Source organism: Castanea sativa, chromosome 5 (genome assembly GCF_040712315.1).
Source record: "Castanea sativa cultivar Marrone di Chiusa Pesio chromosome 5, ASM4071231v1".
NCBI lineage: Eukaryota > Viridiplantae > Streptophyta > Magnoliopsida > Fagales > Fagaceae > Castanea > Castanea sativa.
The window spans coordinates 10,481,474-10,506,801 of record NC_134017.1 but is presented as its reverse complement, the minus strand read 5'-3'; the positions used below and the strand labels follow the sequence as shown (position 1 = coordinate 10,506,801).

Genomic DNA, 25,328 nt, shown 5'->3' with positions numbered 1-25,328 from the left:
AACCCTAACAATGTCCAAGACATCCTTTAAAAAGTCATTTATATAAAAGCTTTTAAACTAGCAGTCAGACATCGGAGCCACAATTAGTGTCTAAATAAGTAAATGTAGACTCAAATACATAGCCACAATAATTTGATTCTTCTTTAAAATATCTGTTTCAAAATTCCTAAAATTTGGAAACTTTTGTTGCCTGAAAACTCAAAACTCTATTATTCTAAACAATAACATATAATAGTCATTACTAATTAAACAGACTGAAAATAAAAACGATTGTGAAAATTATTAGAAAATATAATTGTAAATTTGAACCCATATAAAGAATGTAAATTTTACAATAATAATAATAGTATGATACCAATGCATTTGATTGCTGCTCCCCAGTTCCATGCTCAATCACTTCCGCTAAATTCTCCACCATCTGCAGCCCAACATTTTGTAACCAAAAAAATAATAAATAAATAGATATATAGATATACATGTGTATGTAAGTAAAGGTTAAGGTTTTGAATGGGGTTACATGTAAGAGGTGGAAGTGAGAAGCGAGTGATTGGTGCTGATTATGCTGTTGTTGTTGTTGTTGTTGTTGAAGGATACCATTATATACATTTCTTTTTTCTTTCCTTTTTTTCCTTTTCTTTTTTTGCATAAAAAGATTTCATTTCTGAAAGAAACAGACTTTGTACCATACATAAACAAAAAGGATGAGCCACTCAGGCTCTACAGAGACACTAAACACTAGACCAACAGACAACAAAGTATAAATAAACCCAACAGATATACATACACTCATACAGACACTAGACCAAGACCATTGCAAACCAGCTAACAAAACACAGGGACAAAATAAGGCTAAATCACTCTAGTCAGAACAAGAAGCACAGGGAGCTCCCACACTTAGATATGTGAAAACTAAATCTTCACCCTAAAATGATATTTATCAATTCCATAAGCAAATAGAGTACGAAGAAACCCTTTTTTTCACTTTTGATGTTCCAAGAAAGATTTAGGCTGATTTCTTCTGGAAAATATCCTGAAGAACATAGCCAAATAAGGTTACCCTCTCATAAGAAAATTACAAAACATAATTTTTTTTTCATTAGTAAACCAATTTTTAAAACTAGTGTGAAGGTGCTCTTAAACTAAAATTTAATGTCAACTGTTGCAAGCATGATGCACATAATAAATATAAGCAAATAGAAGCAATTTGGTGAGACGATTCAAAGGCATCAAAGAGTCTTTTTAAACCAGATTAATGCATGACTTCATTTCATGGAGATGTCATATATGTCAACTCTGGCTTTATTTTAGAACTTGGAAGCTGTACAGAATGCAATGACAGGAAGTAGACCTAAAATGAAGAAGCCAAACAAATTATCAAAAGCCACTTCAATTGAATCAGACTTTATCACACACACATGAGGCCAAAGAGAGGAGAAAACAATAAATATTATCTCAAGACAAGTTTTATGCGAGCAAGATATATCCAAATTTGAAATCAGAAACAAGTGTATCTAAGAAATATACTAAAGAAACATCAATCGTACAACTGTTCTTGTGATTAAATCACAAAGGCATAGATATACTCATTGACAGAAATTCTAAATCCTTGACACCAATTGTAACCATTTTTTCTACCATAACAATCTTACAAAATCCTGAGGATATGAAGTTATGGAAGAAGTAGCTTGATTAAAACAGCTAAAAGGTTTTATCAGAAACATTTTTGGTAAAAAAAGTCTATTTCAGCATGTAGAATTAACTTACCAATAACAAAAAAATTATAGTACCTTAAGTTGTGATAATAACATAAAGGGGCTGCTCAAACAAAGCTAAATAAACCAGGTTATAACCCTAACAATGACCAAGACATCCCTTGAAAAGTCCTCTATCTAAAAGCTTTTAAACTAGCAGTCAGACATTCAAGCAACGAATAATGCTAAATAATTAAATGTTGTCTCAAAATACATTTTCACAGTAATTTGATTCTTTATAATAAAGATCTACTCCAAATTTCCAATAATTTGGAAATTTTAGCGGTAAACTCAAAACTCTGTTATTCTAAATATAAAGGAAAAAAAAAAAGTTTAACTGAAAAATCTATTCTGAAAAATTCTATGAAAGCAGACCAGCAAATAAATAAGAAGGAATTTCTTCACAAACTTCAGCACGAAATTGGGGATTTGAAAAATCAAAAAGATGCATCCTGCAATACACAAGCAGACTAGACAATCAAATTCACAGACACAAACTAAGGAAAAGAAAAAAGCTCGAAAAGGTGAGCCTTTACAATCTAGGCCTAAATGCATTCTGCATCAGAGAAGGTAATAGTAGTACACTTATTCAGATCGAAGATCATATTGTCAATTATCTTTTGTGACTGACATCTTCTAGCTCAACCAAACAAACTCTGTTAGAGGCTGTACCACATACCTTTATTCTCAAAACACAATGAAACTCCTCCCCCAAATGGTTTTCTTTTTTCATTTATGTTTCAACTTTTTTTCCCCACAAGAAGAAACTCTAAAATGAAAAGGACAAAGTAGGTAATTTTGATGGCAGAATAAAAAGGATTACTAAAACTAAAGTGAAAATTGATACTATTTAGCAGCATTCTTTCCCAAATCAACTAACAGGTCCATTAAACAAAATATAACGTATGTCTTACCACATATCAGAAGGGTGATATGGTCATGGACTTCATGGTTCAGACTTGACAAGCTCTACAACAAAACTTCTGTACTTTGCAATCATATCCCTGGTAATGCAATTCAAAAAAAAAAAAAAATTGAACACTTATAGATACTGCAACAAATTTCAAATTCAAGTAACTCAAACCTCCGCTGGTTCAACAACTGCTCACTTTCCTCCAGCTTCCGCCTCTGATCCTCAACCGTCTGCAAACAATACCCCCACAACTTCCCCGAATTATACAAACTCTCAACAATCAATAAAATACAAGTTACAATAAGAACTCCATGACTATCTTTGATTACGCAAAATCTTTTAGGACAGTGTGCCATCCTTCAATTCATCATAATTACTAATAAACTGACTAAATTTTATTCTATACCATCATCCTACCACAACTCTCCTTTCCCTAGGTTTGGGATTGGCTGTGAACAAAATATGACACTAAGCAGAGATACAGGTGTACTTAGTGCCATCCCTAAATGTATTACAAAAGCTTAATAACCCCACATTTTAGATTATGAATATGGTTCAGAATTTTATAAACGAATTGTAAATGAACAACTCAACATAGTTCATTCATTCTATGATCCCAATTAGTTCTAACTTCTAAATAACAAATTCGTAAACTCTAAATGCTCATAACACCTAAAACTGAAAAGTTTTAAACACCATGACTAATTCGTAAATAGCATGAATTCACATAAAAAAAAACACATAAAATTTTATATATCTCTGAATTTTTTTAAAAAAAATTAGGAGTTGGGAATTAGTATTACCATGGCCTTGGTGCTAAGTGAAGCCGCTATCGAATTCAATAGAGGTTGGCACTTCTCAAAGTGTTTGTTCAAATCACTCACCTTTCATTAAACAATGACATACAGTATAATTGTAACCCATAAAAAACGATTTTGCAAAATTATTAGAAAATATAATTGTAACCCATAAAAAAAAAAATTGTAAATTTTAAAATAATACTAATAGTATGATACCAATGCATCGGGGGAATGTGCAGATTAGGCATGTGAATGGCATGAATATAGTAAGTTAGGCATAGTTTGAAACTATGTAGGAAAATAGCAACTCGAGTTTTTGAAACTCGAGATTTACATAATAAATCGACTTTCAAAAACTCGCTTTATGCGCGCTTGGGCTTGCTGAGGTGGACAAAGTGCCACCAGGATCTCGAGTTTTTAAAACTCGTTTTACTTCCGGTAGAACTCGAGTTTTATAAACTCGAGTTTTACTATATCTTATTTTAAATTAATTTTATATACACATGGAACTCGAGTCTTAGAGACTCGAGTTTTTATGAGTAACTCGAGTCTTATAGACTCGATTTCCTCTGGGCATGTTATATACACCTCAGCCCGTGGCATTAACTCTCACAGAAACTCACACCCTCAGTAACACACAGAGAAAACCTAAAACAGAGCTCTCAGCCTCACTAACTCTCACTCACTCACCCTCACTAACTCTCACTCACCCATAACTCTCTCACACCACTCTCACACCACTCACTCTCACAAAACCACATTCTCCACTCTCACTGCTCTTCCCTCTCAGCAAATTCATATCTAAGGTAAGGGTTTGCATAATTTGATTGTCATTGTAGTTGGGTATGTTGTCTATGGGTGTGGGTTAAAGAGTTTTACCATTTATTTTGTAGATAGTTAACATAACTTAGTTAATTTATCAATATTGTGAATTATAGAACTTTGTTTTGTTAGTGTTAATTTTTTGAGTATTTATTTGTATAGTTTTTGTTATCAAAATTTTATTCATCATTTTATTTTTATCATGATCTTACAAATTTTCTTTGACTTTATTTATCATTGGTTTGGGTATGAAATGGGTAGTGAATGAATGTAATGAATGGGAATGGGTATGTAATTATCAAAATTTTATTCATCATTTCTAGGCTTTTATTTTTATCATGATCTTTCAAGTTTTTTTTGACTTTATTTATCATTGGTTTGGGTATGAAATGGGTAGTGAATGAATGTAGTGAATGGGTATGTAATCATGCTCCTCTACCCACCTAGTTCTTTCAGAACCCTTTTAGGCATTATAGGTCACCACACAATGGAGTAATAGATAATTCCGTCTCTCCATCCACTAGGATTAGAAGGTTTACGTCTTGGCCTTTAGATATTAATGGGCACTCTATAACCCGGCTTGAATATGTTCATTGGTAAGATTGCATTACTTTTTTCCCTCACTTTACGACTATGTGATTTAACTAACATAGGACTTGACTTGAAACAGGGTTCACAATGCACGATATTCTTATAATCATATACCATGATGGTCCGCTTAAGAATCCCAATGCCAACAAGGGATTGCCATTTGAGGGGCCGGGTATGAAAACCTATTATGCCGAAGTTGATCGTAGGTTGAAAACCCTTGATGAATTGAAGATACTTGTCATGGAAGAGTTGGGTAAGAATCCTGATGCGTACAACATGCAAATTACTTATCGTATGCCAAATGAAATCATGAAGCACCGGATTAATTACAAGTATATGCTGATAGAAAAAGACAAACATGTGAAGATCATGTTTGACAAGTTGGAGAGTATAGCTGAAGTAAGTAACATTGAGTTGTACATACAGTTGGAGCCGCGTGCAGGATGGCAAGAGGATATCCAACAAACAACTAGAAGCTTACAAGTTGCGCTTCCGGATGCTCAATATGAGTATTCTACACATGTAGAGGATGATGATGTTCATGCCAATGGAGATGATGATGATGATGACGACGACGACTATGTTGATGAAACTACTGCCGTTAACAATGATGATGACGATGATGATGACGACGACGACTATGTTGATGAGACTACTGTCGTTAACAATGATGATGACGATGATGATGATGATGATGATGATGATGATGATGATGATGACGACTATGTTGATGAGAATCTTGCCATTAACGGTGAAGATTTTGCCGATAAAGATGACTATGAAGACATGATTGAGAGAGGGGACTTTCGGGACTTTGGGGACTTTGAGAGAGACATTGATGACGATGAGACATTGGACGGCGGTGAACCTGATGCAGACAATGTTATTAGTGTCCAAAACATTACAAACACAATCCCTGCCTACGCACCTCCTGCGTTGTCATTCTCTGCAAATACTTGGGAAAATATGGTTGATCCTTCGCATATTGAGATGCCATTTGTGTCTACTTGGAGAGAGGGGATGAATTTGTGCAAAGGGTTGACTTTTGCCAGTAAAGTGGAGGTGAAGCGCGTATTAACAATTTGTGCCCTCAAGGAAAACAAACACTTTAAGATCACTAGGTCGACGAGGAAAAATTTTTGTGCGAAATGCGTGCATGAGTCGTGCAAGTGGTATGTCTACGCAGTTATGAAGCCCGAGCTCCAAAATCTATGGATGGTCACCGTGTATGTGGGTCCTCACACGTGTATACCGGACGGGGTGCGAAATGATGGTAGAATGATGAGTTGTAATTTTATTGCAGCGAAATCCATAACAAGTTACTTGAGGATCACACCACTTTCAAATTAAGCATCTCGGATCTCGATAGAGGCGAAATATAATGGCCATAAGCCTTCTTACTACAAGGTATGGGATGCGAAACAAAAGGCGATTGCGCTTATGTTTGGAGATTGGGAAGAATCTTACCAAAAGGCTGCAAAAGTTGCTAATGGCGTATATTGATCGGGACCCGACTACCCGGTTTGCTATCGTGTCACACCCACCGATGAAGATCACACCGTCTTGTTGCATTATGTGTTTTGGTCTTTCGGTCCATGCATATCGGGGATTCAAATCGCAAGCCGGTTATCGGCATTGATGGGACCCATCTGTATGGTAAATATCGGGAAAGTTGTTGGTCGCAATGGCAACCAATGCTAACAACAAGGTATTCCCTCTCGCCTTTCTTGTTGTGGATTGTGAGTCGGGGTCCGGTTGGAGGTGGTTTTTACGATGCCTCGGAAACGATTGGCCAACGTGCGACGACGGCATTTGCATAATTTCTAACCGACATCTCGGTATCAAAAACGCCATTGCAAACTGGCCTAGAAGGGATGATGGAAAAGCAAAGGTATTTCATAGATATTGTCTTCGACATGTTGCTAGCAACTTCAACACCCATTTTCAGAACTCGACTCTAAAGTCAGCGGCGTTGAAAGCGGGATATGCTAGTCAGGTAGTTAAATTTGCTACCATAATGGACTCCATTAAGCAGGTGGAAATTGAGGCCATTAGGAAGAAGAAGAAGGTGACGGGGAGGGATGGTAAGGAAAAGAATCAAGATTATCTTCCATACACATACCTAATGAGCGAGGATGTGGACATGTGGACCCAGTCATACGATGGTGGGAGACGTTTTGGAGCAATGACACACAAGTGGCACCCTTGCCATCCACGTATCCCTCCCTGCAACGCAAAAGTCAGGAAGGTGGCCGAAGTCTGCCTCGTATGGCTGCCACACAATCTACAATAGAAACAAAAAACAATTATCATAACATCAAGTTTATTAAAACAAAAATTAACATAACCAAACAGAATTTTTGTTTGCCATACTTGGTCCGGCTGAATTCTAACTAATTGCTCGCGATAGTGGATCAAGGCCATGCCGGATGGCCTACTCTTCGAGCTTGGCACCCGCACCCACCTACAGTTAGAAGCGAATAACATAAGATAAGATAATACCCATGTTATAGTTACTAAGAAGAGTACATTGCACACACAATATTAGAAAAATACTTACTTAAATGCAAGTGGAGCATATGGCCATGGGCCATAATCACATCCCCGGTGGGGGCTCATCCTCGGGCACAAGAATGGCAACCTTGCCCATGCCCAATCTTGGACCAATGTGCACGCCCCACCAATGCGATGCCCCTTTCTCGCTTGCCGACACAACTCTCTCGTACAACCGGCCAAGCAACCACTACCCCAACTATACCGTGGCGGATCACGAAGGTCATGCGGGAACGCCAAGAACATCAAATGCACCCTATCTCCCGACTTGTCCATGAAAAGCTTATCCCCTAGCAGCGCTAAAATATAGCACCGAGCATACTCGGTGTATACGCATCTCCGTTGCGTCATGAGGCGGGTGGCACCGCAATGGCGTGAACAAGGCGGCGATGAGAATTCTTTGCCCCACCAAAGTTTTGTTGTCATTCGCGGAGTAAAACCAAGCAACTCCATGCACGGATCTCGCCAATCCCCATCCACCACAGCAGTCGGCCCAACCAAGACCTCACCGTCTATAGGAAGTCCAAAAATGACCTCCACATCTTGTAGGGTGATTGACATCTCACCATGTGGAAGATGGAACGTATGCGTCTCCGGCCGCCATCGCTCAACTAGGGCTGAAATTAGGCAATGATCTATCTCTCGAAGGGCCCTAAACAATCCTTCCAGCCTTAGCAACTTGATAATGTCAATCACCCGATTATCTTCCATCTGAATGCTTGCCATCTCCTTAGTGCGACCACGGCACGTAAGTGGGCCCGGGTCCTGCAAAATCCATAAAAATTATAGCGGTTATTACAACTACAAATTGTGTTTTGAAAGAACTTGCTAACTAAAAGTCAAAGACAACGTAAAAATTAAAGCAATTGTTAGAACTAGATATTTCACCTCGCCATTCCAAATGTCCTCTGATCGATGATATCGTTGTCGCGTCAACAATGACTCGTCAAGTGGACCAGGGTGCAAGACCTGTGGCTCGTCATCAATCCGAGGCTCCATACTGCAAACATTCAGATACTTAACTGTGAGATCATTAATAGTGTGGGGGCAAAATGTATAAAGTTGATTTGGAAGAACCATTACTATTCTCTTAAAATCAATTAATGTACATGTGGTTTGTAAAATGTATAAATGTTTTAGTAACTCAACATAATGAAGTGATTCCATGGTATATAAAAACACATATGAATATGTATAAGCAATTCTATCATGTATACGATTTGTCTCCCCCTTCCCCTCCCCCTCCCCCTCCCCCCCTTCCCCTTATGCTATTTATGATTGACTAGAGCTACCACGCATTTAGATTTTCCTCAATTTTTCACATTGTTAAGAGTGTGTGGAAAGGAAAAAAAGAATAGAAAAAAGAAATCAATATATGTTTTGGGGAGGAAAAATTTGTAATGGTTGCTTCTCATATACGAGTTTAGTGATTATCAAAATATAAATCGTTATAGCTTTGCTTAATAGTGTTCTTATGTGATAAAATGGAAGAAAAAGCTTTTATAAATTGCTCATTAACTTCTCCAAAAATGCAAAATAATGTCAGCTTTCATATGAAATAATCAAGATTCATTTTCATATTCTAATAAAAATTATACTTTCTCCAATTTTTTATTGTTTTTTGTTTTGATGCATATCTCACTATATTATAACATATTAAAAATATCTTGTCATATATAATAAATTAAAAGTAAAATGCAATATGTTTCCTTGCAAAAAAAAAAAGAAAAAAAAACCTTACAAAAAATCAAGATGTAGAATTCTTTACTTACATAATATATATTATATATTCCAATATAATCACATTATTTTGAGATGGGTTTAAGACTATTACTTATAAGTCTCAACTACTATTCTCATTTTTCACTTAACAAAAAAAAAAATTTATGTCAAACTTTTTTGCGCATTGAGCCGGTTTGTGACTAGTGATGTTAATATTAGGCTTATTAGCATCATACTTCGCGGTTAGTTCCCTATTGTTTCACTGTTAGCATCAGCTCCTAATTAGTTCAGGTATTCATATGAATCTTCACACAAAGATAGAGAAAACAAGACACAAGAATGAAGGTTTATAGTATACTCTAGCCCATGTGTCAGAGAAGATACAAATAAAGGTACGGCATTGTAAGTGAAGAAAAATTTCCTAGACAGCTAAAGCTTGATTAGATTCATTATCTGAAGTTCTGAACTATACGATGTCAACAATAGGATTTCCTGAAACAACCTGTAAACAAATCGACAAGATAATTGGGGACTTCTGGTGGGGAAGAAAGAAGACATAAGAGGATTCTACATAAAGCTTGGGATAGCATTTTCAAGCCTAAACTTGTTATGGGACTTAGACATATGGAGCACATCACCGGTAACAATGATAGAAAATTTGAATGGAGCATACCGACAAAGATAGAAATGGGGTAAGAACTATAACCTTAATGTTGGAGTAGGAGTGGATGTTTTTGGGAGCTCCTCATGGATTCTTTACATACCCGGATATAAACTCGCCTCAACCTTAACACGAGCCAGGCGATTAAGTGGGTGTTTGAGCTCATCTTGACAAAACCATGAAGATGGAATAGACAAAGTGTACTAGCTATTTGAATCAGTAACTACAAAAAAACATGCTGAAGATTCTGCTAACTCAAGCACTACAAGACCCCTAATTAGAGTGGAGACTTCTCAACAAGAACTGTATATCGGACTGGCCAACACAACTATTGAGAGTGGTCCTATGCCTAAAGTAAAATGGAAGAAGTCGTGGAGACTCAAAATTCATGACAATTAAAAGTCATTGGAAAAATCCCATAACAATAAGTGATGCTAAACCTGATATTTTCAATGGAAGACCTAAACTGCATGATGTGTAATGCAGCCCAAGAGTCCATAGAGCACCTATTCTCAAAGTGCCTAGTGACTCGGAATTTGTGGTCACCCCCAACGACCTTTTAGAATTGAAGAGCTCAACCTGTCATCTATGGAGGAATGGATCCAAATACACTTCAAAGCTATACAGTGACTTCTTGGATGAAAAATAGCCACGCACGTCCTAAATGATAATGAATAAAAATAACCACAAAACCAGGAAATCCCCAGGACAAACATCGATTAAAAAAAAAAAAAAATCCCCTAATGTGTCCAAAAAAGAACAAAGAAAAAACCAATGTATAGAGGAGACATAAACAAAACCACAATCAGAGTCATTTACAGAGCTAATTAGCAAAAAATTAAAATAAAATCTGAACATAATAGATAATTTATATCCATCAAACACCCAACTTCGTCCACATAGCAGAGCTTAAACATATTGCCAATAAAAATACGAAAACCAATCTCATATAAATCCAACCAAAACCCAGAAAAAAATCAGCCAAATAAAACAGAAATTAACCATCAATTCCCCATATGATCAAACAAAACCACCAACATTAGACAGGAAATCAACCTTCACCAATTAAAATAAGAGAAACCCAGATCACATTTCTTCACAATTGAACACCCAAAACAAAAACGGAACAAAATTTCAACAAAAAACCGAAAAACCCACCTGGCGATTGAGCTCAAACACTTGGCAAAACCCAGATGGAATAATTATTTAAAAAGCTCAAAAACATACCTCCAAACTTCCGTTGAAGGATCGCCTGAAGCCGGTTGTGAGGAAAGAGGAGACCGTTTGAGGGTGAGGGTGATTTCCGTTGAACGCCGAGGGGTTGAGGGTGACTGCTTTGGGTGTTTGAGGGAGAGTGTTTGAATTTTTAGTGAGAGTGTTTCAGAGAGAGCGTTTGAGAGATTGAGAGAGTGTGAGTGTTTGAGTGAGGTTGAGAGAGTGTGATTGTTTCAGCGCGGGGTTTGAAAATGGCCGTGTAGATTTCGAGTCTTATAAACTCGATTTCTACGTGGCTACACGTGGAAAGTTTGTCCACGTAATGGTATTGCCGACCACTGCAAATCGAGTTTTAAAAGCTCGATTTTTTCATGGATCTCGAGTTTATAAAACTCGAGATGCTAGTTTCCTACATTCTTTTAAACAGTGACAACTAACGAAAATGTTAGTTATCTAATGGTAAATGGCAACAAAATTCCCAATGCATCTGATTGCTGGTCCCTAGTTCCATGCTCAATCACTTCCGCTAAATATATAGATATACATGTTTATGTAAGTAAAGGTTAAGGTTTTGAATGGGGTTACATGTAAATATGTAATGTAAGAGGTGGAAGTGAAAAGCGAGTGATTGGTGCTGATTATGTTGTTGAAGGATACGTTGCTGTAGCTGTGGACTGAGGTATAGGTGGTCTTGATTGGAGGGTGTAGAGGTGTTACTGTGTGTCGGGATGGATGGGATCATAACCCCAGTTTCCTTCTCCTTCTCCTGAGTATAATGCTCTCTCTCTCTGCGTATCACTCGGCAGCGTAGAATAAGCGGAGTTCGAGTGGTTCTGCTAATATGCGCGGGTGGAAGACACGAGATATAGAGAGAAGAAGCAGCAGCTCTACACCAGTCAACGGCCCAGCTTCTTTGGGTTGGGATTTTAGTTTTGTTTTTCACTTTTTCTAGATTCCTTTATCTCTATTTTTGCAACAATTTCACGTGAGTATTGGTAATTAATAATTATAGATATACAAATATATATATATATATATATATATATATATATATATATATATATATATAAGATATAAAGATATTTTTACACTATTTGAGTCAGCAAGTTCTTCTAAAAATAAAAGGGAAAAAAAAGTTGAGGTAACAAGTTTTTACAGATATTTATCAAAACTCATATTAACATTATTTTTTCAACTGTAAGTAATAATTTTTCTCATCAACAAGTATCGTCTCCAATTTTATGTCAAATTTTTATTTCTCTTGACTTTCTCATTTCACGTCATTGCAATGAAATTATATTCATTCAACAAGAACAATTTGTTTTTTGTGAATACATATACTAAGATTTAAGAGGGCAAATGAGAGGAAGGGTTCAGTACTGATTCAATCCCATTTTCCATTCTTCACAGAATATCTGGGAATTTAGACAAGATGAAAAGACCAAATCCAATTACAAACCACCCCCCCCCCCCCCCCCCCCCCAAAACCAAAAAAAAAAAAACTCAACAAGGCGAGAGTTTGGCCAGCTTTAACAAACAAATAAATCACAACAAGAGAATGAACATATATAATATTTGGTCTTGGAAAATAGTTAATCGTAGAAAGGGACTCTAATGGAAATCATGGATCACATCAACAAGAGTCACTTTCAAAAATTACAAATTGGAAGCTATTATCAATAGTCAGGTTGATTGCTAACAGTGAAACCTGAGTTTCACCCCTCAAGGAATTTAAAGGGGGCAAGAAACTAGAATGAGCAAATAATAAATTTTCAAGATCATTTCTATAATAAAGTAAATATTAGGTACTCTCGAATACAATAATATAATATTCTCGTCTCTCACATTTATGATGGATCTCACTAATTAAATTCATGATAAAGTCTATCATGAATATGAGAGGAGAAAGTACTATATCACATACTTTGAAAAGTATTTAAGAATTTTCCCAATAAAACGGTTGTCATAACAACCTTATTCAGTTATATAGCAACAAAACAACATTATTATTTGAGAAATGATATGTCCACAATATTTTTACAACATTTTTACAACAAAACTTAAGTGGCAGGTTGTTACTGGTTGTTATTGTTGGGGCAAAAAAGTAATCTTAGTGTTAAGTTCAAATTTGAACCAATAATAACTAACCACCTATGATTTGTTGTAAAAATGTTGTAGACGTAGCACCTCTCTATTTATTTACCATCATCATCTTTAACGGGAAGGGAAAAAAAAACTGTAGGAAAATATTCTATTTATTCTGATCAAAGCATAAAATTTAAAATAAAAAAATGGAAAGAAAATAAGTTATTGATTTCTATACCCCGCATGTGTGTGCTTTTGTATGCTCGTACGTGTGTATGTATGCTATAATACTCGAACTACCAAGCAACCCTACCAAAATTGTATTGATTTTTGTTCAAGAGGGTATAGGTGCTTCATTTTTAGCAAAAAAGAGAAGAGGGGTTTGAGAGAGTTGCTTCTTGTGTTCAATGGAAGGGAAAGAAAAAGGGCTTGGTTTTTTACACGGTAGGAAAAAGAATGTGTTTTAACATTGTTCAGATTCATGTGATTGAATTTCATAAGGGAACCTAAGGTACATGAGAATTTCATAAGGGAACCTAAGGTACATGACATCAGGTATTGTATCAATTGTTTGCCTAATTATAATTCTCTTTCAACACACTAAAATTAAGCTATGTTCCCTTATATTAAAAAACAGAGTATGGGCCAAAATGTAACAAATTAAATAACAAATTGACACGTGTATGATCGTTATAAGTGATACGACGCCATCTTCTTCAAACTTGGGTATTTTGACGCATATAACAACTTTCAATCATCAATGCATATGAAACACGCCAGATTCTTCTAAAAAAAATAATAGCAATAAACGAGAAATTATTGTGTACTTCCGGAGTATCATAAATGTGTACTCCCTCCTCTCACATGAATGATGGGTTCCACTAATTAAATTCATGGTGTGACCCACTATTCATGTGACAAGAGGGACTACGCATTTATGGTACTCCGGGAGTACTTAATAATTTTCCAAAATAAACACATCAAATCAATGAACAAAGTTCAACTACAAAATTGGTTGTAACCTTAAACTATAATTTTACTCTATATCATTTTATTGGAGGTGAATTTTGACAAATCCACCATTAGATTACATCATCTTCTTATATCCTTCATACTTGCAGAATTTCAAGAAAATTAAAAATCTATAGCTATGTCATCGATAAATTTTTTAAATTGCAAATTTTTGTAATTTAAAATTGTGTATAAAATATAAGCTTATAGATCATATAGTAAATAATATCTAATTGACACAAAATTTGACATATGTATTAGACCGTAAAGAATATGCAATTCAATGGGTAGATTTTCAAAATATATAGTAATTTTTATTTTATTGATTGAGTTTATAGCCTTAAGTTACATCTAATTTTGTAACTAAACTTTGTCATTTTGATTAGTCCCTACAGTGTCAACATTTCTTCTAATGATGGCTTTTTGCATCACTTAAGGCCTGTTTGGGAGTTTAGAGAGGGAGGAGAGTAGAGGAGAGTAGAGGGGAGGGGAGTAGTGGGGAGGAGAGTAGAGGAGAATGATTACCCTCTACCTTGTTTGGATGTTTTTATAATTAGTAAGGGGGAAGGGAGTAATTAGCCCTTCCCCTTATTTTTAACATTGTAATTTTATAAATATAATAAGGGTAAATTAGGTAATTTACTTTATCAATAATTTTATGTGCTCTACTCTCCCTCCAAATCTCTCCAATTTGAGGGAATTAAAAATGAGGGGGTTGGAGGTAGTTGAAACCCCTTCAAACCCCTTCAAACCCCTCCCCCTCCTTCCTTAAAAAACTCCCAAACAAGGTAATTGAATTACTCTCCTTCCCTCTACTCTACTCCCCCTCCTTTTTTAAACATCCAAACAGGCCATTAAGGCTATGTGGAGGCAGGACTGTGAAAAGCTATCACCTTTTAGAAAAATCAATTTTATATAAACTATATGGTAACACTTTTGTTATATTTCATCTTTATTTTATTTTTATAAATCTCAGATATGATCTTACGACTTTACAAAGACATTTGTTTTTGGTAGAAAATTATCTCATGCTCCTAGGTAATCTCTACCTACCTACTTGTGTCGGTTTCAGGTACATGCACCCTTTTGTTGAAGGTTATTTGAGTTTTTGCTAGAAGTATGGCACAGGTTACTTTACCGTTGTAGTGCTTGGTTCTCAAATATTGGCTCAAAGCATTTTCTCTACCCTTCTTACCCTGAAAAGGCAAGGGCACCTTGCATCCTTGAATTGATAACCATCTTTCAACTAACCTAGCCTCTTCTATCTCACGAGACCAATAATGGGCAGTATAGGAATATTCACTTGTTGTCCATTGACTACACATTTTGTTGTCAAACCTTAGATCTCCTGTTCTAAGGTTTTGACCCAAAAAAATTTACCAGTTAAGCTAATAATTAATATTAACTCTCGTCAACATGATTATAATCGCTACTAGCTGAACCAATTTTGTTACAGCTAAACCTCTTTTGTATTGTTTCATTATCAAAAAGTTTTATGAAGATGTTAACATCTTAATAACATTAACTCTGATCACCACCTTGATTAAAGTTTAAATTTTTTTTCCAAGATGACGACACTACTTGTAGCTCATAGGTCCGTTTAATGGCTAACGAGTCTTTAAGTGACTACCCAAAAAAAAAAGTTGGTTTTTCCCTCCAACACCCACCACCAAAAATCTAAATCTCTTTTCATGCACAAAAAATATATTTATATGCGCACATGCATTTGTTATGAATTTTTATCACTCATAAATTTCACTTGATTAAAGCATATAAAGACCAATCTTTTACCCATATAAAATTTCACATAAAATATTGGAGGAAATTAAAATTAAATAACATAAAAGTTTATTATAGTGAAGAGATTTGGAGATATTTGTGACTAAACATAATTATTGAATAATTATTGGATAAGAAGAAAAATATAAAAACCGTGGGAATATTCTTGATAAAAAGAAAGAAGGTGGAGACAAGGTGAAATTATCATATTGATTTGTAAATTGTAATTCCAAGCAAATTGAAAGTATCACCTATATGTATTCATAAATGTCTTTGTGCATTACTAATAGAAGCTTATGGGGACTAGCTAGTTGGTTTAGTTGGATGTATAGCACAGTGTCTAAGAGAGTTAGGTACTAAATTGAAGTTAGTTGCTGACCTGGAGTTCAATATGTACTAAATTGAAGTGTTGAGCTAGAAGGAATAGATGATCAGTAGTTAGTTATTTAGTAGTTAGTTGTATTACTAATAACAAAATGTGATTGGAAGAATGTATATAAGGAACTATGATTGTATTGTATAATCATTTTTGAAATGTAATGACACATTTTATTCTTCTCTCTAAGTTCTTCTTCTTATTCTCTTAATCTCTGGAGGTCCAGTTTCTCTCAAAGAAACTACCAAATTGTTCTTATTTTAATAAAAACTAGCAGGTTCTTATAGATTACTTTTTAAAACAATAAATCTTAAATCCAAAGTAAGTCATAACTTTTATATATATAATACCACAAGATTATTGTTAGGAAAATTTTATTAGTGTAATTCTTATTAGCACTCAAAATACTAACAAGCTAAACAACCAATTGAGTATCCTATGGTCATTTTTTCCATCGAGTTTCTCCTATTCTTTTGACAATCATAAGTCAATAACATTCATAGAAATTAAATATAAGTATATAACAAAACTAGCTAGGCATTTTCAAAAAAAAAAAACAAAACAAAACAAAACAAAACAAAACTAGCTAGGTGACATTTACAAGAAATAATTTTCATAAAAATTAAATATAAAAAATCACTATTAGAAAGCATTAAATAAATATAATTTAAATTCAATCAGATTAGACTACTATAGTAAAAAAATAAAAAATCAAAATCACTTTTTTACCTCTCAACAAAATAGAAATTCATATAGAAGGGTGAGGAGCTAATAAAAATGTGACTATGTGAGAGCATCATAAGGAAGAATTAATAAAGAGAAATTGAAGAGAGAGCATCAGTGATTAGAAGAGTCTATTATCATTTGTAGATTTCAAGAAGTGGCAAAACTTAAATATAGTACATTTTTTAAGTATAGTGCATTAGATTTCCTAATTAAATTGAACACCTGTTTATCATGACCAATTAAACACACTGTTTTATCATTATCAATAATGATTAAATTAATACAAATGAGTTTAATTGGGGAATTTAGTATACAATATGTAAGTTTAATCCTTTTAGAAAAATTACATGAATCTTCTAAATGAAGTTAAAACCAAAAGTCTAAAAGTTATGGCGAAAATTTAGTAACAAGTATATGAGATATGGCTGAAGTGTTGAGAGGAGGAATGGAAAAAGACAAATGGTGAAAAGCCAAATTTGGCTATTGGGGGGGGAGGGAAGCTTTGTTCTTGTGGGGACCATCGTTAGAGGGTTTTAAGAAAATTTGGCCCCCATGTTGGGTGTATGCGTGTAAGTGAAGTCCTACATTAAATAATGATGAGAATAATGAGTGATTAATAGTTAATACTTTTTTTTAGAAAGATTAATAGTTAATACTTTTTTATATTTAAAATAGAAATTTGACTCTAGCCTAATCTAAATATATGTGTGCGTGAAGCTCCCTCCTAGATATTTGAACCCCGACTTTTGCCCCTCACACCCCACAAGCACTTATAGTTAATACTTAATATAACATAGTTGAGCTCATTAAGCTTAGGCCTTTTGAGTTAAATGTGTCTATATATATATATATATATATATATATATATATATATATATATATATATATATATATATATATATATATATATATATTATAATAAATGTGTCTCTACACATGGAGTCTCCCAATATGCATCTTAGGAAAAGAAGTGAGGTGGAGAATTTTATGCTAGGTTATTTACCTAGTATAACCGTGTGGAAGAAATAAAATAAAAGGAAAAAAATCAAATTAAATAAGATAAAAAAAAATGTTGGGTTTAGTTGTAGTAGTATATTGTGTATGATTTTATCAACAACAAAAAAAAGTATGTTGTGTACGATATGAATAAAAAAAAACCAAAAAAATATAATTGGTTCAATAATTATCAAAGGAAAGGATTAATCTAGTAAAACATTATTTTGTATTGATCTAAAAAATAGATATTGTAAGTGCACAATTGCACCTGGCCCCAAGAACAGTTACGGGCTCAGGCCCAACGAGCCTTAAACAATGTAATTTGTAGAGTGTGGGCTTGAAACCCAGGTTAGAAGTGTTTGAGGATTAAATAGCAAGCTAAAGATTATAAACACTTAAAAACAACAAAGAATGCTATAAATCAATCTACTCGGACGTAAGTCGAGAACTGTTCTTATATAATTTCTCTCTCTCTCTCTCTTTTTCTCTTTCTTTTAGGTTCCAAAGAGGGAGATCCTCCCCTTTCTGTCTTAGATTTCTCCTTAAATACTACTCTCTTGAATACCTTTTACACGTGTTGCTTTACCTCCCCTTTAACCTAGATATTTCTTTTCCCAGTGCCTTTGAATAGTAACCAGAAGTTTCTCTTCCACTGTTCAGGTGTCACTTCCCCATCAATGCGGCCAGGGTGGTAGGTGCAGGTTCTTTAATGTGGAGGTAGCAGCCTTTATCTTTGACATTTCTTCAACACCAGTGCTTCTGGGGCATTCTAGGGTTTACCCCTTTTAACCATTGGTCTTAACCGTGTCATCCCCTAATCTTTATTGCGAAACCCCAAGTTCTTCGATGTCCGTCCGAGGATAAGTTCACCCTCGGCTGGATCCTCGGACCCTCGGCTGGATCCTCGGACCCTCGGCATATGGGCCGACCCATAGTACCAACAAATTCTAAACCCAGTAGCAGGTCGGCCTTCCTTAACACGGCCCAAAAGGCCCACATTCTCATCAGGATCTTTTTGCCCCCCACAAATATTATTAAATACCTATACTATACCCATATCTTAACATTTATTAAACAAATGGCATTATAGGAATGTTATAAAAATGGTAATTCCACCAACATATTTAGAGATTTGGGCTAATACTAACCAGCTCTAAAACTTTTCAAAACTAGTCAATTTGGTCCCAAAAACCAATTTAGTCCCTAAACAATGAGTTATTTTTTCATAAATGTTTTAGGGACTAAATTGGCTTTAAATAAAAAATTGATTAGTTTTGAAAAGTTTTGAACCTAATTGGCATTAGCCAAATCTATGGGTATTTAATGGAATTTACTATAAAAATGATTTCTTTTAATTCTAAAGCTTTAAGGCAGAAATACCTTTTTTGTCCCTACATATTGACCCTATTCCCATTTTTGTCTCTACTTTTTTTTTTTTTACCGCATTTAGTCCTTAAATTGAAAAAACGCGTTCCGATTTTTGGTACCTACCATCATCTCTCTAATGGAAATATCCTACATGGCACACAGAATGCACTGTTGGCACATAGAACACTTACATGGCCATTAAAAAAATAATAATAAATTTTAATTAACATTAAAAAAGTCCATGTTAGCATTTAAATAAATAAATAACACATCAAAAAAATATATTAAAACAAAATTCTCAATTTCTAATTTTTTTTTTAAAATAAAATAACATAATTAAATTAATTGTTTTATTCCTTTCATTAATTTTTTTTGGAAGAACATCATCATGTTCTTTGTGTTCTTCCCCAAAATATGACTCATATTCTTACCAAATTAATCCTTATTTCTTGTCTTTTCTTTTTCTTGTCTTTTCTTTTCTTTTCATGTATTTTCTTGGCAACCAAACCCAAAAAATTCTCATTCACAAACCGGTTCCCCTACCTTCCTTATCAAATTGGCTCCCCTACCTTCTAAAACATTCTCAAACCTCTCTCTCTCTCTCTCTCTCTCTCTCTCTCTCAGAGTCATAAACCCAAGTGGCTAAAGATCATGGGCAAGGTTTTTCTCTTTCAACCCAACTCAATCCTGCCGGTTATCTAGTTAATAGTCCAATATGCCCAAGCCATTGTGCACATGGGCCAAGTAAAAATAGATCAAGCCTGCCCAACTCAGCCCAGCCCATTAATGACCTACTGTCACTTAAGTCTATGTGAAGGCAAGACTAGAAAAGGCTATCACCTTAAAAATTTTCTTTTCGATCTTATATAAACTATATGGTAATACTTTTGTTTTTGGTTTTTTCATTTTTTTTTTATTTCTATAAACCTCATATCTGGTCTTAGGACTTTATGAAGACATGTTTTTGGGTAGAAAGTTGTCTTACACTCCTAGGTATTCTCTATTTACCCATTTGTGCCAGTTTCTAGTACACGTACCATTTTGTTAATGGTTGTTCAAGCTTTTCCTGGAAATATGGCATCAATTACTTTAGCATTTTAGTGCTTTGGTACTTGAACATTGGCTCAAGGCATTTTCTTTACCATTTTTATCTTGAAAAGGCAAGGGCACCTTGCATCCTTGAATTGATAAGTGTTAACCATCTTCTGGCTAACCTAGCCTCCTCTATCCCACAAGACCAATAAGGGGCAGTACAAGAATATTCATTTGTTATCCATTGACTACGCATTTTTGTTGTCAAACCTTAGATTTCTTATTCTAAGGTTTGATGACAAAAAACTTTACTAATTGAGCTAACAACATTAAACACGATTATAATCACTGTTAGTTGAACCAATTCTATTACAACTAAACCTCTTTTGTTTTGTTTATTATCAAAAGGTTTTATGTCAATATTTCCATCTTAACAACATTACCCCTCGCCACCAATATTAAAGTTTAGTTTTTTTTTTTTTCAAGATGACTACACTACTTGTAGCCCATAGGTTTAACGACTAAGGAGTCTAATTAAGTGACTACCCAAAAGAAATTTGGTTTTTCTCTTCAACCACACCCCAAACCACCACCAAAAAATCCAAATCTCCTCTTCACCCACAAAAAGTATATTTACATGTACATACATTTGTTATGAATTTCATCACTCATAAATTTTATGGGTGATTAAAGCATATAAGGACCAATCTTTTATCCATATAAAATTTCACATAAAATATTGGTAGGAAATTAAAATTCAAAAAGATAAGAGTTTATTATAGTTTTTAGTAACGACCTTCCATAAATGAAGAGATTTTTTACTTAAGATAATTATTGGATAAGAAGAAAAATCATACTAAAATTTGGGGGAATATCCTTGGTAAAAAGTAAAAATAAAGAAGGTGAAGCCAAGGTAAAACTATCATATAGATTTGTAAATTATAATTCACAATATCTCATTGCTTAAAGCATCACTCTACTACTACAAGAGTTAGGGCATTTTGTAGTGGTACTTTGGGTTTTTGAGGTTGGTAAGAGAGTGTAATTAAAGTGTATGTGTATTTAGCAATTACTTTGTTTCTAAAAATAAAAAAATAAATTGTAATTCCCAGTAAACCCAAAGTATGTGGGTTCCAGTTAGCTCAACTGGTAAAATTTCTAATGATTGAATAAGAGATTTGGGGTTCAATCCCCGCCTACACCAAAAACTGATTGGTGTCTTGATCTGATAATAAAGAGCATTATCAAGAGCGGACGCCATAAGTTGAAACTCTCTAAAAAAAAAAAGTAAATCCAAAGTATAAATAAATGTCTTTGTGCATTAATTTCTTTTAAATTCTTTTTTTATATAAAAAAATTTTCTTAAAGCCAAACTACGTCATAACATATATATAAAATACCTCAAGATTATTATTAGGAAAATTTTATTACTTTAATTCTTTTTAGTACTCAAAATATTTTCCCTTGAGTTTCTCCTATTCTTTTCAACAATCTTAAGTTTATAACATTTATAGAAATTAAATATAATTATATAAAAATAAAAATAAAAACAACTAGGCGACATTCACAAGAAAAAATTTTCATAGAAATTAAATATAACAATATCCACTATTAAAAAATAGAATTTAACTTCAGTCATATTAAATTACTATAGGAAAAAAATAAATCCAAAATCACTTTTGTACCTCTCAACAAAATGGAAATTGAACTATAGGAGAAAATCAAAAGATAAAAAAATAAAATAAATAAATAAACTGAAATAGCAATGAAAAAGAAGAAGAAGAGTTTTGTTCTTCTCAAGATTTGCTTAAGGAAGAGTGAGGAGCTAATGAAAATGTGACTATGTGAGAGCATCATAAGGAAGAATTAATAAAGAAAATGAGAGAGAGAGAGAGCATAGGTGATGAGAAGAGTCTATTATCATTTGTAGAGTAGTTTTGAGAAAGAGAAAAACTTAAGTATGGTTCCTTTATAAGTGTAGTACATTAGGTTTTCTAATTAACCTAAAACACTTGTTTATCATTGCCAATAAAACACACAGTATTATCATTATCAAGAATTTAACAAGGGAATTTAATATACTATACGTAAGTTTAAATGAAGTCAAAACTAAATTAACTTAATTGGCACCTCTTTATGTATAAAATGCTTGGCATTTAGGGAGAAAGAGTTCGAATTGCGAAATTAGTAGTATATTGTAACTATCTAAAAAAAAAAAAAAAAAGGTTTAAAACTAAAAGAGTAAAAGTTATGGTGAAAATTTAGATTACTAAAAAAGAAATGAAATATGGTTGAAGTGACACATACAAACTCTTCTATTTCTTCCTTCTAAAGCTCTCTCTTCTAACCTCTTACCAAATTTCTTTCTTCTAAAACTCTTCTTTTCTAGCCGTTGGTTCCAACCTTACATCCTCATTGGTTAGAGTCTATTTGGATTGAGGGAGGGGGAGTGCAAAAGAGTAGAGTAGAATTTGATGAAAATAGGCTAATTTTTAGCTAATTCTACCCCACTCTACTCTACTCTCCCTCCCTCCCTCCCCCTCAATCCAAATAGACCCATCAAGGTTTTGCAACATAGTCTCCAAAGTGTTGTAGCTCATGCATAGGCTCTTGGTCTTGGGGTCATTTTGATTTTGCCTTTTGAATTTCTAAATTTTAGATTTGGATAGCTAAGTTAATTTTGTTGGGTCTCAAATAATGTTATCACAAATATTAGTAATCCAAAATAAAAATCACACACAATAACACAAAATTTACATGGAAAATCCTTTCTCTTTGAAGGGAAAAACCATGGGACAAACTCTAAATAATTTCACTATTACCAAATCAATTACAATAATTTTTGTATATGTCTCATAGCTAAAGAAAAAATCTCTCTTGTTTTCTTTGCTCTCACACACACTAATTATCTTTCTCCAAGACTGTTATACTTTGCTCTCTCTTTTTTATTTTCTTCTCCACATACAACTCTCTTTCTTGCCTGTCTTTTTTTCTCTATGCAGCTCCCTCTTGGTTGCTCTCTCTTTTTTCTTATACGGCTTCGTCTTTTCTTTCACTATACGGCACACAATTATTCAGCACAAACTATATTTATATATAACCTAGCCACACACCACAATCCCAATACAAGTCAAATAAAGGAGTTTTTCAACCATTAGCTACAGAATCTTATTTCAAATAGGATTAGTTCTTTTGCTTTCTTAGGAGTTCATTGACTCCTAATTCTACTTGAAGTAGAATTCTTGATACAAGTCCATTGAATGGGCTATCACGTGGGCTAGACCCACAACAATCTCCCCCCTCAGCCCATTGAGGAAGGAGATCTTCAATCTAACTCTTCAGTTCGAATCCACGTCGGTCAAGCCAACTTCAAGCTTGAACTTCTTCATTATCTTCATTAGCACTGAGAAAACCTCATCAGCATCAATCCCTTTCATTCTCAAAGAATTAATCTCATCTTGGATATCCTTAATCCAATCTCTTGGCTCCCCCTCATCAGAATTCCAATTATTCTTGAATATAATAATTCAATGTTCTCCAGCAATCTTCTTCCCATGAAGTTCAACAATCTCTAATGGAGGATATTAGTCCCCATGCTCAAGTCCTCTAGGATCCTTCACTTCATCATCATCTCATATAACCTTAGCATCTTCATATTTTTCGTCACCTACCACTTTCTCTTCTAAAGCACTATTAGGCAATGAGAATTTCACCCTCTTGGTTTCAACACCATTAATCCCAACACTCATCTTTAGAGTCTTCTCAAAATCTTTAATCTCATTGAACTTCTTCTTATAGATCTTCACATAAGTCCTATAAATATCGTAACATACATGTCCTCTTGCAACAACCAATGGCCCCTTAGTATGTTTCTATCTTCCATTACCAAGGTAGTTACAATAACCAACTCAATCTATAGTCAATGTAGAAAATACATTCATCCTTAAATCTAGAACATATCACACATCCTTCAACATCATGGTGCTACCAACATTGGTTTCAATGCATGCATCACCAATTCCCACAATTTTTGAATAACTAGAATTACTATCTTCACTATACCAAAGTCTCTTGCTTTGTAAGTGGTAAACAACCCCTTTGTAGGGATAATATTTTGGGGGGCTGCATAATCAACAACCCACTCAACATCATTATTAGAAACATGCTCACACTTTTGCTCTTCAATAGAGAACACCACAACATCTTCAGCAATCACAGCAACTCTAGTATTTTTCTCACTATCATTCTTTTCATATTTTATTTTATTTTGCTCCTTATTCCAATGCCAATAATCTCTTCTTAAGTGACCATTTTTCTCCCAATGAAAGCATTCTTTAGTTTTCTTAAACTGAGATATATCTCTTGATTGTGACCTATAATTGAATTTTCGATCATTCAGTCCTCTACTTCTACTTCTGCTTTTGTTCTCCGTGACAAAATCTTGATCTTGTGCATTGTCTATATTTGCATCTCTCCTGAGAAACTCTTCACTTAAAATCAAATCTCGAATATCATCATATTTGAGTTTGTTTTTCCCTATAGAATTACTCACTGTCATTTTCATGGCTTTTCAACTGTTTGGTAAAGAAGCCAACAGAATAAATGCACAAACGTCATCATCAAATTCAATTCCACCATGGATAATTGATTTGTGATTGTATTGAACTCATTCAGATGCTGTGCTATAGGAGTGCCTTCTCATTTTTCAGATTAAATAACTTTTTCATCAAATACACCTTGTTGTTAGCCGACGACTTTTCATACCTGCTAGACAAAGCCTTCATTAAATCCATTGTGGTCTTTTGTTCCACAACATTGTGCGCAACTAATCTTGACAGAGTTAATCGAATAACTCTTAATACCTGTTTATCAAAAAGGTTCCAGTCTTCATCCTTCATAATTTCAAGTTTTGTCCCCAAAAGAGGCA

At 34.2% G+C, this 25,328-nt stretch overlaps 1 long non-coding RNA gene across 1 annotated transcript; it reads right to left on the bottom strand.

Annotated features, from left to right (window-relative positions):
• Positions 1 to 2,879: 2,879 nt before the first annotated feature.
• LOC142633305 (uncharacterized) lies at positions 2,880 to 11,728 on the bottom strand. The gene is made up of 3 exons (XR_012843867.1): positions 11,614 to 11,728; positions 3,468 to 3,548; positions 2,880 to 2,894 (listed from the first exon to the last, which is right to left on the bottom strand). It is a non-coding gene; the product is annotated as an uncharacterized LOC142633305 (long non-coding RNA).
• Positions 11,729 to 25,328: the final 13,600 nt, after the last annotated feature.